Raw genomic sequence first — 13,966 nt, 5'->3', positions numbered from 1 at the left:
ATGGTTTCTTGGAGATCCATATGATGTAAATCTTTTTGCGGTGTGTTTGTTGGGATCCGATGAACTTTGAGTTTATGATCAGATCTATATTTTTATCCATGAAAGTTATTTGAGTCTTCTTTAATCACTTATATGCATGATTTCTTATAGCCTCGTATTTCTTCTCCAATATGTGGGTTTTGTTTGGCCAACTTGATCTATTTATCTTGCAACGGGAAGAGGTGCTTTGCAATGGGTTTGATCTTACGGTGCTTGATCCCAATGACAAAAGGGGAATCGACACGTATGTATCGTTGCTATTAACGGTAACAAGATGGGGTCTATTTCTACGTAAATAGATCTTGTCTACATCATGTCATCGTTCTTATTGCATTACTCCATTTCTCCATGAACTTAATACACTAGATGCATGCTGGATATAGGTCGATGTGTGGAGTAATAGTAGTAGATGCAGGCAGGAGTCGGTCTACTAATCTTGTACATGATGCCTATATAATGATCATTGTCTGGGTATCATCATGATTATTTGAAGTTCTATCAATTGCCCAACAGTAATTTGTTTACCCACCATTTGCTATTTTTCTCGAGAGAAGCCGCTAGTGAAATCTACGGCACCGGGTCTCTTCTTTATTATATTTTCCTTCTCGATCTATTTTTATTTGCTTTTATTTTCAGATCTATTAAACCAAAAATACAAAAAACCTTGCTGCAATTTTTATCTATTTATTTTATCTCGCGTTCCCATGAGATCTATTTATCCAATCTACTATAATTTTATCTATCTTTTTATCCGTGAGGGATTGACAACCCCTCTCTTACGTCGGGTTGCGAGTATTTGTTATTTGTGTGTAGGAGCTATTTACGTGGTGTTGCGTGGTTCTCCTACTGGTTCGATAACCTTGGTCTCATCACTAAGGGAAATACCTACTGTTGTTGTGCTGCATCATCCCTTCCTCTTTGGGAAATACCGGCGTAGTTCAAGCAAACATTAGAGTGTTGAATGACGAACCAAGTGATCTAAGCAATTTCTTCACCACCTCATGGTCGGTGATGTCAGCGGCACCAAGTGCTTGAAGCTCATTTGATATGTTAGTGAGGCGATCGAAGGTTTGCTGAACATTTTCGTTGTCGAGTCTTTTGAAGCGGTTGAAGAGATTTCGAAGAACGAGAACTCGAGAGTCACGTTGAGTTGAGACTCCTTCGTTGACCTTGGACAGCCTATCCCAGATAAGCTTTGCCATCTCCAAAGCACTCACTCTATTGTACTTTCCTTTGCTCAGATGGCCACATATGATATTCTTCGCTTGGGAGTCGAGTTGCTTGAATATCTTCACATCAGCAGTGTTCATGGAAGGAGTGATGGAGGGAACACCATTTTCCACAACTACCAAATATCGTTGTCAATTGCCTCAAGATGCATGCGCATCTTATTCTTCTAGTAGGGGTAGTCCATCTCATCGAAGGTAGGACACCCAACCGAGACCTTGATCATGCCTGTAGTCGACATAACAAAAACTCTAGGTGGCTAAACAAAAATCACACAGAGCAAGGGAGTACCTTGCTCTGATACCAATTGAAAGCGCGTTATATCGACTAGAGGGGGTGATTAGGCGATTTTTAAAAATTAGTCACTGAGGAAATACAACTTGAGGAATTTGCTAAGTGACGAACTACTAGCAGCGGAATAAGTACTCAGGTGTAAGCATAACATGCCAGTAACACAGTCATCATGATGATATGAAACAAGCACAGAGCACAGGTAGCGTGTAAATAGGATAAGCAGGCTGAAGATAAGATGACTGAAGAAATAGGATTGAGGAAATTGAGAAAGTCTTCAGTCAAAGTCTTCAAAGAATAACGATCAAGTTCATCAACACATAAATGAGGAAATGAAAGGGCTGAGGAAATAGAACCAGTAGCTCGGTGAAGACAGTGATTTGGTAGACCAGTTCCAACTGATGTGACAGTTGTACGTCTGGTTGGAGCAGCTAGGTATTTAAACCTGAGGACACATAGTCCCAGACACACGGTCCTCACCGTATTCTGCTTGAGCTAATGTCACACAGACCTCGCCCAATCACTCGTGGTAAGTGTTCAGGTGACTTCCCAACCTTCACACACTCAGTCAATCGGCGATCCACAATTCCTCTTGGACGCTCTAGACCATGACGCCTAACCGTCTAGAGGATGCACAGTGCTCAAAGGTAACAAGCGTCGGTTCCACACTGGAAACAATCTCTTCAGTGATGCTCAATCACTTTGGGTTTTAGGTGTTTGGGTTTGGGTTTTCCTCACTGATGATTTTCGCTCAAAGTCCTCGGAGGTAGGGATGCTCTCAGTAAAAAGTGTCAGTTTATCTCGAAGCAGCCAACCATCTAGTGGTTGTAGGGGGTCTATTTATAGCTAGGGAGCAGCCTGACATGATAAGACATAAATGCCTTTCAATGATATGACCATTTGGTGGATAAGATATTTTGGGATAGCTGGCGCATAGCACAGCAACAGACTGAAATTTGAGCTCTCAAATTCCTCAGGGCTATCATGTTCCTCACTTGTAGGCATTCCGCTCTAGCGAATTCCTAACTCCTTAGTCAGAACAAATTCCTCAGAGAACAAAAGATCTTCGTCTCTATCACTGAAGAAATTGACTGAACTGTATGAGATTTCCAATGGCTTCACTCGAAAGGATTGGGTAGGTGTAGGATTTGAGATGAGCATCACTTGGAAAGTGTTTCCTTAGTTTTACCTCGACCCTCTTTAACAGTACGGTGTTTCCTATGACTCAAGAAAGAGAAAATGAAACTACCAAAACAAAAGTCTTCACGCTTCAAAATCCTCGCATCAATATCGAAGTCTCCAAGGTCACACCAATTTCCTCACTTTCAAAGTCTTCAAGAAAACCAAAGTCTTCAAATGAGGATATTCATTTTTATGGGTCGACTTTCTTCATAAATATCAAACTCCTCATAGACTTATAGAACCTGTGTACACTCACAAACACATTAGTCCCTTAACATATAAGTATTCAGTACACGAAAATCACTAAGGGGCACTAGCTGCACTTACATATAGGCTATGTGATGATATTGGATCTTGGAACTACAACAGACTGAAATTGGAATTTCATCAGAAGTTTTATCCTGTGCATTTGGTTCATCGTGATCAGAATTATATTTATAATTTTTGGCCTCGTGAAGGAGAAAGTATCGCTCAGGATTGGGGGAGGCTTAATCCAATGTTATATTCATGCCCCAATCATGAGCTCTTAAGAGAAATTATTATTCAGAATTTTTATGCTTGGCTTTCTCATAATGATCAATCCATGCTCGATACTTCTTATACTGGTTCTTTTATGAAGAAGACTATTGAATTCAAATGGGATTTATTGGAAAGAATGAAACGCAACTCCGAAGATTAGGAACTCGACGAAGGTAATGAGTTAAGTGTAAACCTTCAGTTTGATTGTGTTAAACCTTTCATGGATACCGATGTTTTTCGTGAATTTAGCACTAAATATGGACTTGATTCTGAGATAATAGCTTCTTTCTGTGAATATTTTGCTACTCATGTTGATCTCCCTAAGGAGAAGTGGTTTAAATATCATCCACCCATTGAAGTGAAAGTAGTAGAACCTATTAAAGTTGAAGAAGAAACTATTATTTATAATGTTGATCATGTTATTCCTACTACTTACTTTGACAAACCACCTTTCCCTGTTAGGATAAAGGATCGTGCTAAAGCTTTAGCTGTGGTTTGTAAGAGTTATACTAGAACACCTACACCCCATGAATATATTAAAGTTGAACCTAGTATTGCTATGGTTAAAGATCTCTTGGTTGATAATATTGATGGGCATGTTATTTATTTCTATGATGAAGCTGCTAGAATTGCTAGACCTGATACTAAAGATGAACATAGACCTATTGTTGGCATGCATGTTGTTTCTGTTAAAATAGGAGATCATTGTTATCATGGCTTATGTGATGTGGGTGCTAGTGTGAGTGCAATTCCCTTTACATTATATCAAGAAATTATGAATGATATTGCACCAGCTGAGATAGAAGATATTGATGTTACTATTAAGCTTACTAATAGAGATACTATATCACCAATTGGGATTGTTAGGGATGTTGAAGTCTTGTGTGGGAAAATAAAATAGCCTACTGATTTTCTTGTTCTTGGTTCCCCACAAGATGATTTTTGTCCCATTATATTTGGTAGACCTTTCTTGAACAATGTTAATGCTAAGATAGATTGCGAGAAAGAAATTGTTACTGTGAGTTTTGGGGATATATGTCTCATGATTTTAATTTCTCTAAATTTTGTAGACACCCCCATCATAAATAATTGCCTAGTAAGGATTAAATTATTGGTCTTGCTTCTATTGTCGTGCCTCCTACCGGTCCTTTAGAACAATATTTGCTAGACCATGAAAATGATATGTTTATGAATGAAAGGAGGGAACTAGATGAAATATTCTTTGACCAAATGCCTGTTTTGAAATACAACTTGCCTGTTGAGATTCTTGGGGATCCTCCTCCACCCAAGGGTCGCCCGTGTTTGAGCTTAAACAATTACTTGATACTTTTAAATATGCTTATCTTGATGAAAATAAGATATATCCAGTTATTATTAGTGCTAACCTTTCAGAGCATGAAGAAAAGAAATTATTGAAAACTCTGAAGAAGCACCGTGCCGCTATTGGATATACTGTTGATGATCTTAAGGGCATTAGTCCCACTCTATGTCAGCACAAAATTAATATGGAGCCTGATGCTAAACCAGTTGTTGATCACCAATGACGGTTAAATCCTACGATGAAAGAAGTGGTAAGAAATGAAATACTAAATCTTCTGGAGGCAGGTATAATTTATCCTATTACTGATAGTAGATGCGTAAGTCATGTTCATTGTGTCCCCAAGAAGGGAGGTATTACTGTTGTTCCTAATGATAAGAATGAATTGATTCCACAAAGAATTATTACATGTTATAGGACGGTAATTGATTTTCGCAAATTAAACAAAGCTACTAGAAAAGATCATGATCCTCTACCTTTTATTGATCAAATGCTAGAAAGACTATCCAAACATACATATTTTTCCTTTCTAGATGGTTATTCTGGTTTTTCCCAAATACCTTTGTAGAAGAGGATCAAGAAAAAACTACTTTTACATGCCCTTTTGGTACTTTTACTTATAGACGTATACCTTTTGGTTTATGCAATGCACCTGCTACCTTTCAATGATGTATGACTGCTATATTCTCTGACTTTTGTGAAAAGATTTTTGAGGTTTTCATGGATGATTTCTCCCTTTATGGAAATTCTTTTGATGATTACTTAAGCAACATTTATCGAGTTTTGCAGAGATGTGAAGAAACTAATCTTGTCTTTAATTGGGAGAAGTGCCACTTTATGGTTAATGAAGGTATTGTCTTGGGTCATAAAATTTTTGAAAGAGGTATTGAAGTTGATAAAGCTAAAGTAGATGCTATTGAAAAGATGCCTTGTCCTAAAGAAATCAAAGGTATAAGAAGTTTCCTTGGTCATGCTGGTTTCCATAGGAGGTTTATTAAAGACTTCTCTTAAATTTCTAGGCCTCTCAATAATTTCTTGCAAAAAGATGTCCCTTTTGTTTTTGATGATGATTGTGTAGAAGCATTTGAAATACTTAAGAAAGCCTTGATTTCTGCGCCTATTGTTCAACCACCTGATTGGAACCTTCCCTTTGGAATTACGAGTGATGCTCGTGATTATGCTGTTGGTGTTGTTCTAGGACAAAGAGTTGATAATAAATTGAATGTTATCCATTATGCTAGTAAAACTCTAGACAGTGCCCAGAGAAACTATGCTACTACTGAAAATGAATTTTTAGCAGTTGTCTTTTCTTGTGATAAGTTTAGATCTTATATTGTTGATTCCAATGTAACTGTTCACACCGACCATGCTGCTATTAAATATCTTATGGAAAAGGAAGATGCTAAACCTAGACTTATTAGATAGGTTATCTTGTTACAAGAATTTGATTTGCATATTATTGATAGAAATGATGCTGAGAACCCCGTAGCAGATACCTTGTCTAGGTTAGAGAATGTTCTTGATGACCCACTACCTATTGATGATAGCTTTCCTGATGAACAATTAGTTTTCATAAATGCTTCTCGTAGTGCTCCGTGGTATGCTGATTATGCCAATTACATTGTTGCTTATACCACCTAGTTTCACTTATCAGCAAAAGAAAAAGGTTTTCTATGATTTAAGACATTACTTTTGGGATGACCCACACCTTTATAAAGAATGAGTAGATGGTGTTATTAGACGTTGTGCACCTGAGCATGAACAGGAACAGATCTTACGCAAGTGTCACTTCGAGGCCTACGGAGGACACCATGTTGGAGATAGAACTGCACACAAGGTATTACAATCTAGTTTTTATTGGCCTACTCTCTTCAAAGATGCTCGTAAGTATGTCTTGTCTTGTGATGAATGTCAAAGAATTGGCAATATTATTAGACGTCAGGAAATGCCTATGAATTATTCACTTGTTATCGAACCATTTGATGTTTGGGGCTTTGATTATATGGGACCTTTTCCTTCCTCTAACGGGTATACACATATTTTAGTTGTTGTTGATTATGTTACTAAGTGGGTAGAAGCTATTTCAACTAGTAGTATTGATCATAACACTTCTATTAAAATGCTTAAAGAAGTTATTTTTCTGAGGTTTGGAGTCCCTAGATATTTGATGATTGATGGTGGTTCACACTTTATTCATGGTGATTTCCGTAAAATGCTTGCTAAATATGATGTCAACCATAGAATTGCATCTCCTTACCATCCTCAGTCTAGTGGTCAAGTAGAATTGAGCAATAGAGAAATTAAATTGATTTTGCAAAAGATTGTTAATAGATCTAGAAAGAATTGGTCCAAGAAACTTGATGATGCATTGTGGGCTTATAGAACTGCTTATAAAAACCCTATGGGCATGTCTCCGTATAAAGTGGTTTATGGAAAAGCAGGTCACCTACCTCTCAAACCAGAACATAAAGCTTATTGTGCAATCAAAGAGCTCAACTATGATTACAAACATGCCGGTGAAAAGAGGTTATTTGCCATAAGCTCACTTGATGAATGGAGAACCCAAGCTTATGAGAATGCTAAGTTGTTTAAAGAAAAGGTTAAAAGGTGGCATGACAAAAGGATACAAAAGCGTGAATTTAATGTAGGTGATCATGTCTTACTATACAACTCTCATTTAAGATTTTTTGCAGGAAAGCTTCTCTCTAAATAGGAAGGTCCTTACATTATCGAGGAGGTTTATCATTCCAGAGCCATCAAAATCAACAACACCGAAGGCACCAAGCCGAAAGTGGTAAACGGGCAAAGAATTAAACATTATATTTCAGGTACTCCCATAAATGTTGAAACCAATATCATTAGTACCATAACACTGGAGGAGTACATAAGGGAGACTTTCTAGAACGTTTCAGACTCCGAAAAGGAATAGGTATGTGGTACGATAAGTAAACTGACTCCGAAACGTTTCCAATGGCAATTTTTCTCCGTTTTGGAATATTTAAAAAATTAGGAAAATTAAAAGTAGTCCGAAGAGTGCACAAGGAGGCGGCAAGGCAGGGGGCGCGCCCTACCCCCTGGGCACGCCCCTGTGCCTTGTGGCCACCTTGTGTGCCCTCTGGACTCCGTTTTCTTGCACAATACTTCTTTTGGTTGGTAAAAATTCATTATATAATCTCCCGAAGGTTTTGACCACCGTACCACGACGAAATCCTCTGTTCTTGTTTCGAGCTGTTTTTCTGATAGATCTAGATCACCATGACGTCTCCAAGCGCCCCCAAGGACACGTTTTTCGAGAAGGTCATCAACCCCTACCTTGCGGAGGTGCTACAACACCCTCAAACCATCGAGATGCATGAGGGGGTGCTGCACATCCGTGATGTTCAAGGGCAAAAGAAGACCGGAAGCGTGGAGACAAGGCTCGAAGCAATGGAGCAACAAGTCTTCAAGTGCGAAGGGATGGTGGAACGCAGACTCAACGCCAATCACTCCATCGGAGAGGCCATCTTCAAGCTTCACGAGAAAATCGAGCATCTCCAAGCCTAGATTTATGACCTGCAAATCTAAAACTGTGAGTATGAATACAAATTTAAGAGGATGAGTTTGGCTGCAGATTTGAGGATCCCGGAGACTCGTTCATATTTCTATGATGGTGAGCCTATGCCCTGGAAGATGGAGGACAAGCCTAGATCATCAACAACTTCATCATCATCACTCTGAAGAAAGGGATCTAAATACATGGGTATGGTCACTCCGCTTGGCAACTTCCAAGCTTGGGGGAGGTGCCCCAGTATCGTATCACCATCACACCTTTATCTTTATCGTTTTGTTAGTTTGATCATTTTGGTTATATCTTGATCTAGTAGATTAAAAGTTTTTAGTATGATCTAGCTTTGAGTTTTGTTTTGAGATCTACCTATATAATCGAGTCCATGAGTTATATAATAAAGAGTAGTTTTGAGTTGAGGGCTTTGCTGTCTTGCTATGATCTTGAGGAAACAAAATAAAAGAAAGAATAAAAACAAATAAAAATATCATATAATGATCTTATGGAGAGTGATGACTTCGCATATAAATAGTATGATGAGTAAAAGTTGTTGAGAGTTAACAAACATAGTTTTGGCCATTGTTGTAGTTAATAGGAAGTAATAAAGAGAGGTTTCACATATAAATACACTATCTTGGACATTTTTTGAGATTGTGATCACTCATTAAAATATTACATGCCAAAAGGTTGATGTTGGACAAGGAAGACAACATAATGGGTTATGTTTTCTTATATCCGAATAGAAATTATATTATCATGGATCCTCCAACATGTTGATCTTGCCTTCCCTCTTATGCTAGCCAAATCTTTTGCACCAAGTAGATATAATACTTGTGCTTCCAAACATCCCATAAACCAGTTTTGCCATGAGAGTCCACCATACCTACCTATGGATTGAGTAAGATCCTTCAAGTAAGTTGTCATTGGTGCAAGCAATAAAAAATTGCTCTCTCAATATGTATGATCTTTTAGCGTGGAGAAAATAAGCTTTATACGAACTTGTGATATGGAATAAATAAAAGCGATGGACTGCATAATAAAGTTCTTTATCAGAAGCAGCAATATAAAGTGACGTTTTTTTGCATTAAGATTTTATGCATCCAACCATAAAAGTGCATGACAACCTCTGCTTCTCTCTGCAAAGGGTCTATCTTTTACTTTTATCTTCTACCCTTATACAAGAGTCATGGTGATCTTCACCTTTATTTTTTATACTTTTCCCTTTTGGCAAGCACTTTGTGTTGGGGAAAGATCGAGATATATATCCACTCGGATGTAGGTTATCATAAAATATTATTGTTGACATTACCCTTAAGGTAAAAGGTTAGAAGGCGAAACTATAAGCCCCTATCTTTCTCTGTGTCCGATTTAGACTTTAAACTCATTAGTATCACGTGAGTATTACCAATTATGAAAGACTAAAAGATATTTGAGTATGTGAACTTGCTATAAAGCTCTTATATTGACTCTTTCCTATATTATGATAAACTAGTAGGTGTACCCGCGCATTTGCGCGGCTAGAATTTTTTCCGTATAATTCCTAGAGAATTGTCACGTACTGTTGTTTTTAGGGATGATAATGTAAAAAATATGATGTCAGACTTTTAACCACAAGAATTTAAACATTTTCTATGGAATTATGTTATAGCGACAACTTAATTTGCCATAAAAGATGTTTTTTCCATACTAAAAAATCAGACAGGAGCGAAATCCTAGATCTATTTTCTTTCTTGGAAACAAATTTCTTTTGACATTCTATAGATTATAAAATACTCCCTTCGTTTTTAAATATAAATCTTTTTAGAGATTTCAATAGAGACTATATACTTTGAAATGTATATTCTAAAATATGTTTATATACATCAGTATATGGTTCATATTGAAATGTAAAAGTACTTATATTTAAAAACGAAGGGAGTACTCATTTATAGGCACCAAATATGCTTGGTACGGTATAGGTATTCTCATCATTTCCTTCTAGTACGTGTAGTTTGCTCAACCATCCATTTTTGCCACTTGATACATGCTCCTGGTCGTGTTCAAATAAAAAAGATACATGCTGCTGGTCGCATCAGATCAAATATCTCGCAAACTGACGGTTCAATGTAACAGTATGAATGGAAAACTCTGGACTATACTGGCCACCGTTGTACCCCAAGCACCCAGGCATGGAAAAAATCCCCTTTCTCTTACTGCTCTTTGGATCGAGGTCTGGCCGAGGCAGGGATGGCGCAAAGCTTCTGGCCGCGGATCTAGCGCTGCTCGCCTTCCCATGATGCGGCATCTCATCTCTGCTGAACTAGAGAGGCAGATGTCAGGTCAGAGAGCTGGGTCGTCGCGTTTGACGACCATCTCCTCCAAAGTTTTCCTCGTCGATCTCGTATTCTCCAATCACCCAGGTCTGGCTTTAGCATGTCTGTTAATTTTCACCATTTTACTTTCATTTTTAAATTGCCAATAATATATTTTTCTGCTTCAAACGGGATGTGATTTATTTCAATTATTGGATCTGTGACACAGGATAGAGGTGAGCATGCCTGGTATGGTCAATGCGCCACATCTATGCATCGTTCCTACTTCCTCCATAGCACCCAATTCTTCACAGGTTTGTTTCCCCTTCTAATTGGATTAAAAAGTATATAATTTTCTATTTGCTGTAACAACATATTAGCAAGTTATGTAACTCATACGTTTATTGTTTATTTAAGACAAAGTAAAAATCTTGCATGTTTTAACTAAAATTTGCTTCATATGCTTTAATTAACATGCACCCAATTCTCGATTGGCTTAATGGGTTTAGGCCATACTTGTGATGCCTCTAGGTGAATCGACACATAAATACCTAATGTCGATCTTTGCTTCTAGTGGAAAATTTGGCCTGCAGAGTTATTTGTACGAATTAGCACTGTGTGAGTTATTGTTCCGTGTGCATTCATAGGATCCTTGCTTATTCTTGCAGCCTCCCTCACAAGGTTAGTAGTCATGATTCTCACACTCACTGATATCTGCATTATTTATCAACTATAACCATCAGAACAAACTATTTGTACTGACCATACATGCATACATTGAGGCCCTCGGGCTAGTTTTCTGCGAGTAATTAGATTTGTTTGTCCAGTTTTCTTTTCCGTCTTTGTTCTTTCCCTGCTGGTAGCAGCATGTACAGTTAACACCCCTCTAAATGAATTAGTAGAGCTCCTGCCGTTACCCGTCAAAAAATAGGGGAAATTAATATTTTTCAATCCAACTTTTGACTGAGAAAATAAGCTTGGTCACTACAATCCAAAACCTAATTCAACCTCACCATTAGATGCTGGTAGAGCGAGCATATGAGTCTTCATCTTTAAACATTGTACTTGTGATTTGCTTTGACGGGTTTCTTGTTCTTGAGGACTTCTTTTGTGTGCTTATAAGTATATAACAATGGTCTTTCTTTTGTCATCATGGAGTTCGTGTGATGATAATATTTTGTTTCCATACTCATATTCATTTACCATAGTCCCATTAGTACCATGTGGTTCCTCTGTCACAGACATCAGTCCACATTACTTTTGCCTAGTTGAATCTTTATTATTCTGTGACTGCAAAATACAAATAAATTTTAAAAATTAGACATATCTTTAAAAATGCAAAAGTATATAGTGCAAAAACCAATTATTCTTATAGCCGGCATGTTCTTCTTTCCTTATTTGAAGATGGTGTCCACTTCATCATTCATCAAATCCTATGTGGCACGCAAGATGTATCACTGAAGAAAAATAGAAACACAATACTTAATTTTTAAAGAACATATCGTTAAAGTACAACATATCAAGCCCATCATCGGGTATGTATGTTCATTTTACTGCATTGTTTTGCATGCCAAAGCGAAAGATAAATCTTCTTCCATATAACTTTTGTATAATCTTTGGCGCTGCTTTAGATTTCCTTCCCATCCAATGAATTTAGCAAATTCGAGACAAATGTATTAAGCAACTTTTCTTCCTCGTCAAATAAAGTGCAACTTGTAGTAATTCTATAGTGCTAATTTGGAGTTGAATATGGCACATACCATACCATTGTTATTAGTGCAAAGTAAATACTCCCTTCGTTCCTAAATATAAGCCTTTTCAGAGATTCCAATATGGACTACATATGGAGCAAAATGAGTGAATCTACACTCTAAAATATGTCTATATACATCTGTATGTAGTCCATATTGAAATCTCTAAAAGGACTTGTATTTAGGAACGGAGCAAGTATAATAGAAACATTCCTGTTTGAATTAGTAGATTTCTCAAATCAATGAACACATAGTCCTAAAAATTACCAAGAAAATCAAAGTTCACATTTTGAAGAAATTGTTAGACATATATAAGTCAAGTAAGAATGTAAGATGATGTTATAACATATATGACTAAATTGTGACTACCTGATCTGTCTAGTTTTTTTTTTGCCTCATCTAAGGAAGTTCTTGTAACGCCCTTGCGTAAAACATTTGCTCTTCTAGTGTGCGTTGTAGTACTTCTATCAATATCGATCATTTTTGGTAAAGATTCTTCCGCTGGGTGCCTATATATATGGAGTGACATTTAGTCATAGTTAATTAGTCAATAAATTAGAATAGCTGGTGTTTCATACCAGTTAAGAAGTTCCCGATGTTTGGGTATATCGAGATCGGTATATACTCCTGTGGCACTGCTTGACTATAGGCACAAACGTATCAAGTAGAAATCTGTTAAATATTTTCTTTTTGTAAATAACATATCAGGTTTTAAAATTGTTGAACTTACCATTGAATTTTTGCACTATTGTTGAGGTCACAGCAGACACTTTGGTTATCGATGAATATGTATAACATAAACCTGCTCATACATATAGATCACATCAAGGCTAATAAGTTCATCGATTGGAGGATTATTGTATCCCATGTTCCCATTAGTTTCACTTAAACATCCCAGTTTTGGTCTCTTGTTAAAGTCTCTCAGTTTCTTGTGTTCCCATTGCTTCAAAAGGATTGAAAATGTACTTGTCAATTGATAATGTTCATATGAAGATTTTTGCTGAAGAAATTGAGTTCATAGTAATAATACTTACTAACCTTGTTGATTCAGGTGAGAAGGAAACTCGGATGGTTGGGTGTGACTTATGTAGAAAAGAGTTGCATGCCACTTCATAATTTGGGCCGCCTTTGATATTTATTGCCTGAGAGCCAAGTCTGAACATCTCGCATCATAGAGAGTTCGCTTCAATTGTCCTGGTGGTGGGATCGTCGAGTCATGGCGTCGTAGAGTTGGTTGGCTTCAATTTTCCTGGTCATGGTGTTGAGTCGTGACTTGCTGTGTGTCTTAGATTTCTAGGCGGATGGTGGGCGTGTGTTGGCTGCTGGGTGCGGCCGGCTGTGTATTTTGATGGATGAGTTCTGGCTGTGCCCTTATGGAGTCCTTGTATGTTTATTTTTTCTTCCAGTTAAAGCCTATATGTGACAATAGGCTGATGGATGCGGCCAATTTTGTATTTTTATGGGGACTCTGTCCGTAAGCACTCTTTGTATGTGTTTACGTGTCCTTGGCTTACCGAGTGTCCGAGTTATGTATGTGTCCTTTAGAGTCCCGATTAGGAATTGCACGTGACAATAGTTGGACATGTAACGCCTTTATCTAATCTAATATATTAGTGGAAGAGATAAATTGTTTTGTGTTTTTTTGGCTTCCTTCTACGATTATGTTGATAAGCCTTATGTGTGCGTCTCCATATAGACGTGACAGTTCAATTTATTGATCTGTACATATTAACTTATTACGTAAAATCTTTTAATCTGAGCCATTGTTATTCTGATCAAACGGTGGTGATAATATTAGTCTGTG

The 13,966-nt window shown here is 37.4% G+C and overlaps 1 long non-coding RNA gene across 1 annotated transcript; it reads left to right on the top strand.

Moving 5' to 3' along the window:
* Nucleotides 1-10,191: 10,191 nt before the first annotated feature.
* On the top strand, nt 10,192-13,675 carry LOC125513284 (uncharacterized). The gene is made up of 3 exons (XR_007285849.2): nt 10,192-10,519; nt 10,641-10,725; nt 13,214-13,675. It is a non-coding gene; the product is annotated as an uncharacterized LOC125513284 (long non-coding RNA).
* The last annotated feature ends 291 nt before the right edge of the window (nt 13,676-13,966 follow it).

Source organism: Triticum urartu, chromosome 6A, assembly GCF_056163025.1.
Source record: "Triticum urartu cultivar PI428250 chromosome 6A, HENAU_Tu73, whole genome shotgun sequence".
Taxonomy (NCBI): Eukaryota; Viridiplantae; Streptophyta; class Magnoliopsida; order Poales; family Poaceae; genus Triticum; species Triticum urartu.
The sequence above is the reverse complement of the archived record's forward strand: the minus strand, read 5'-3'. Positions and strand labels throughout refer to the sequence as shown.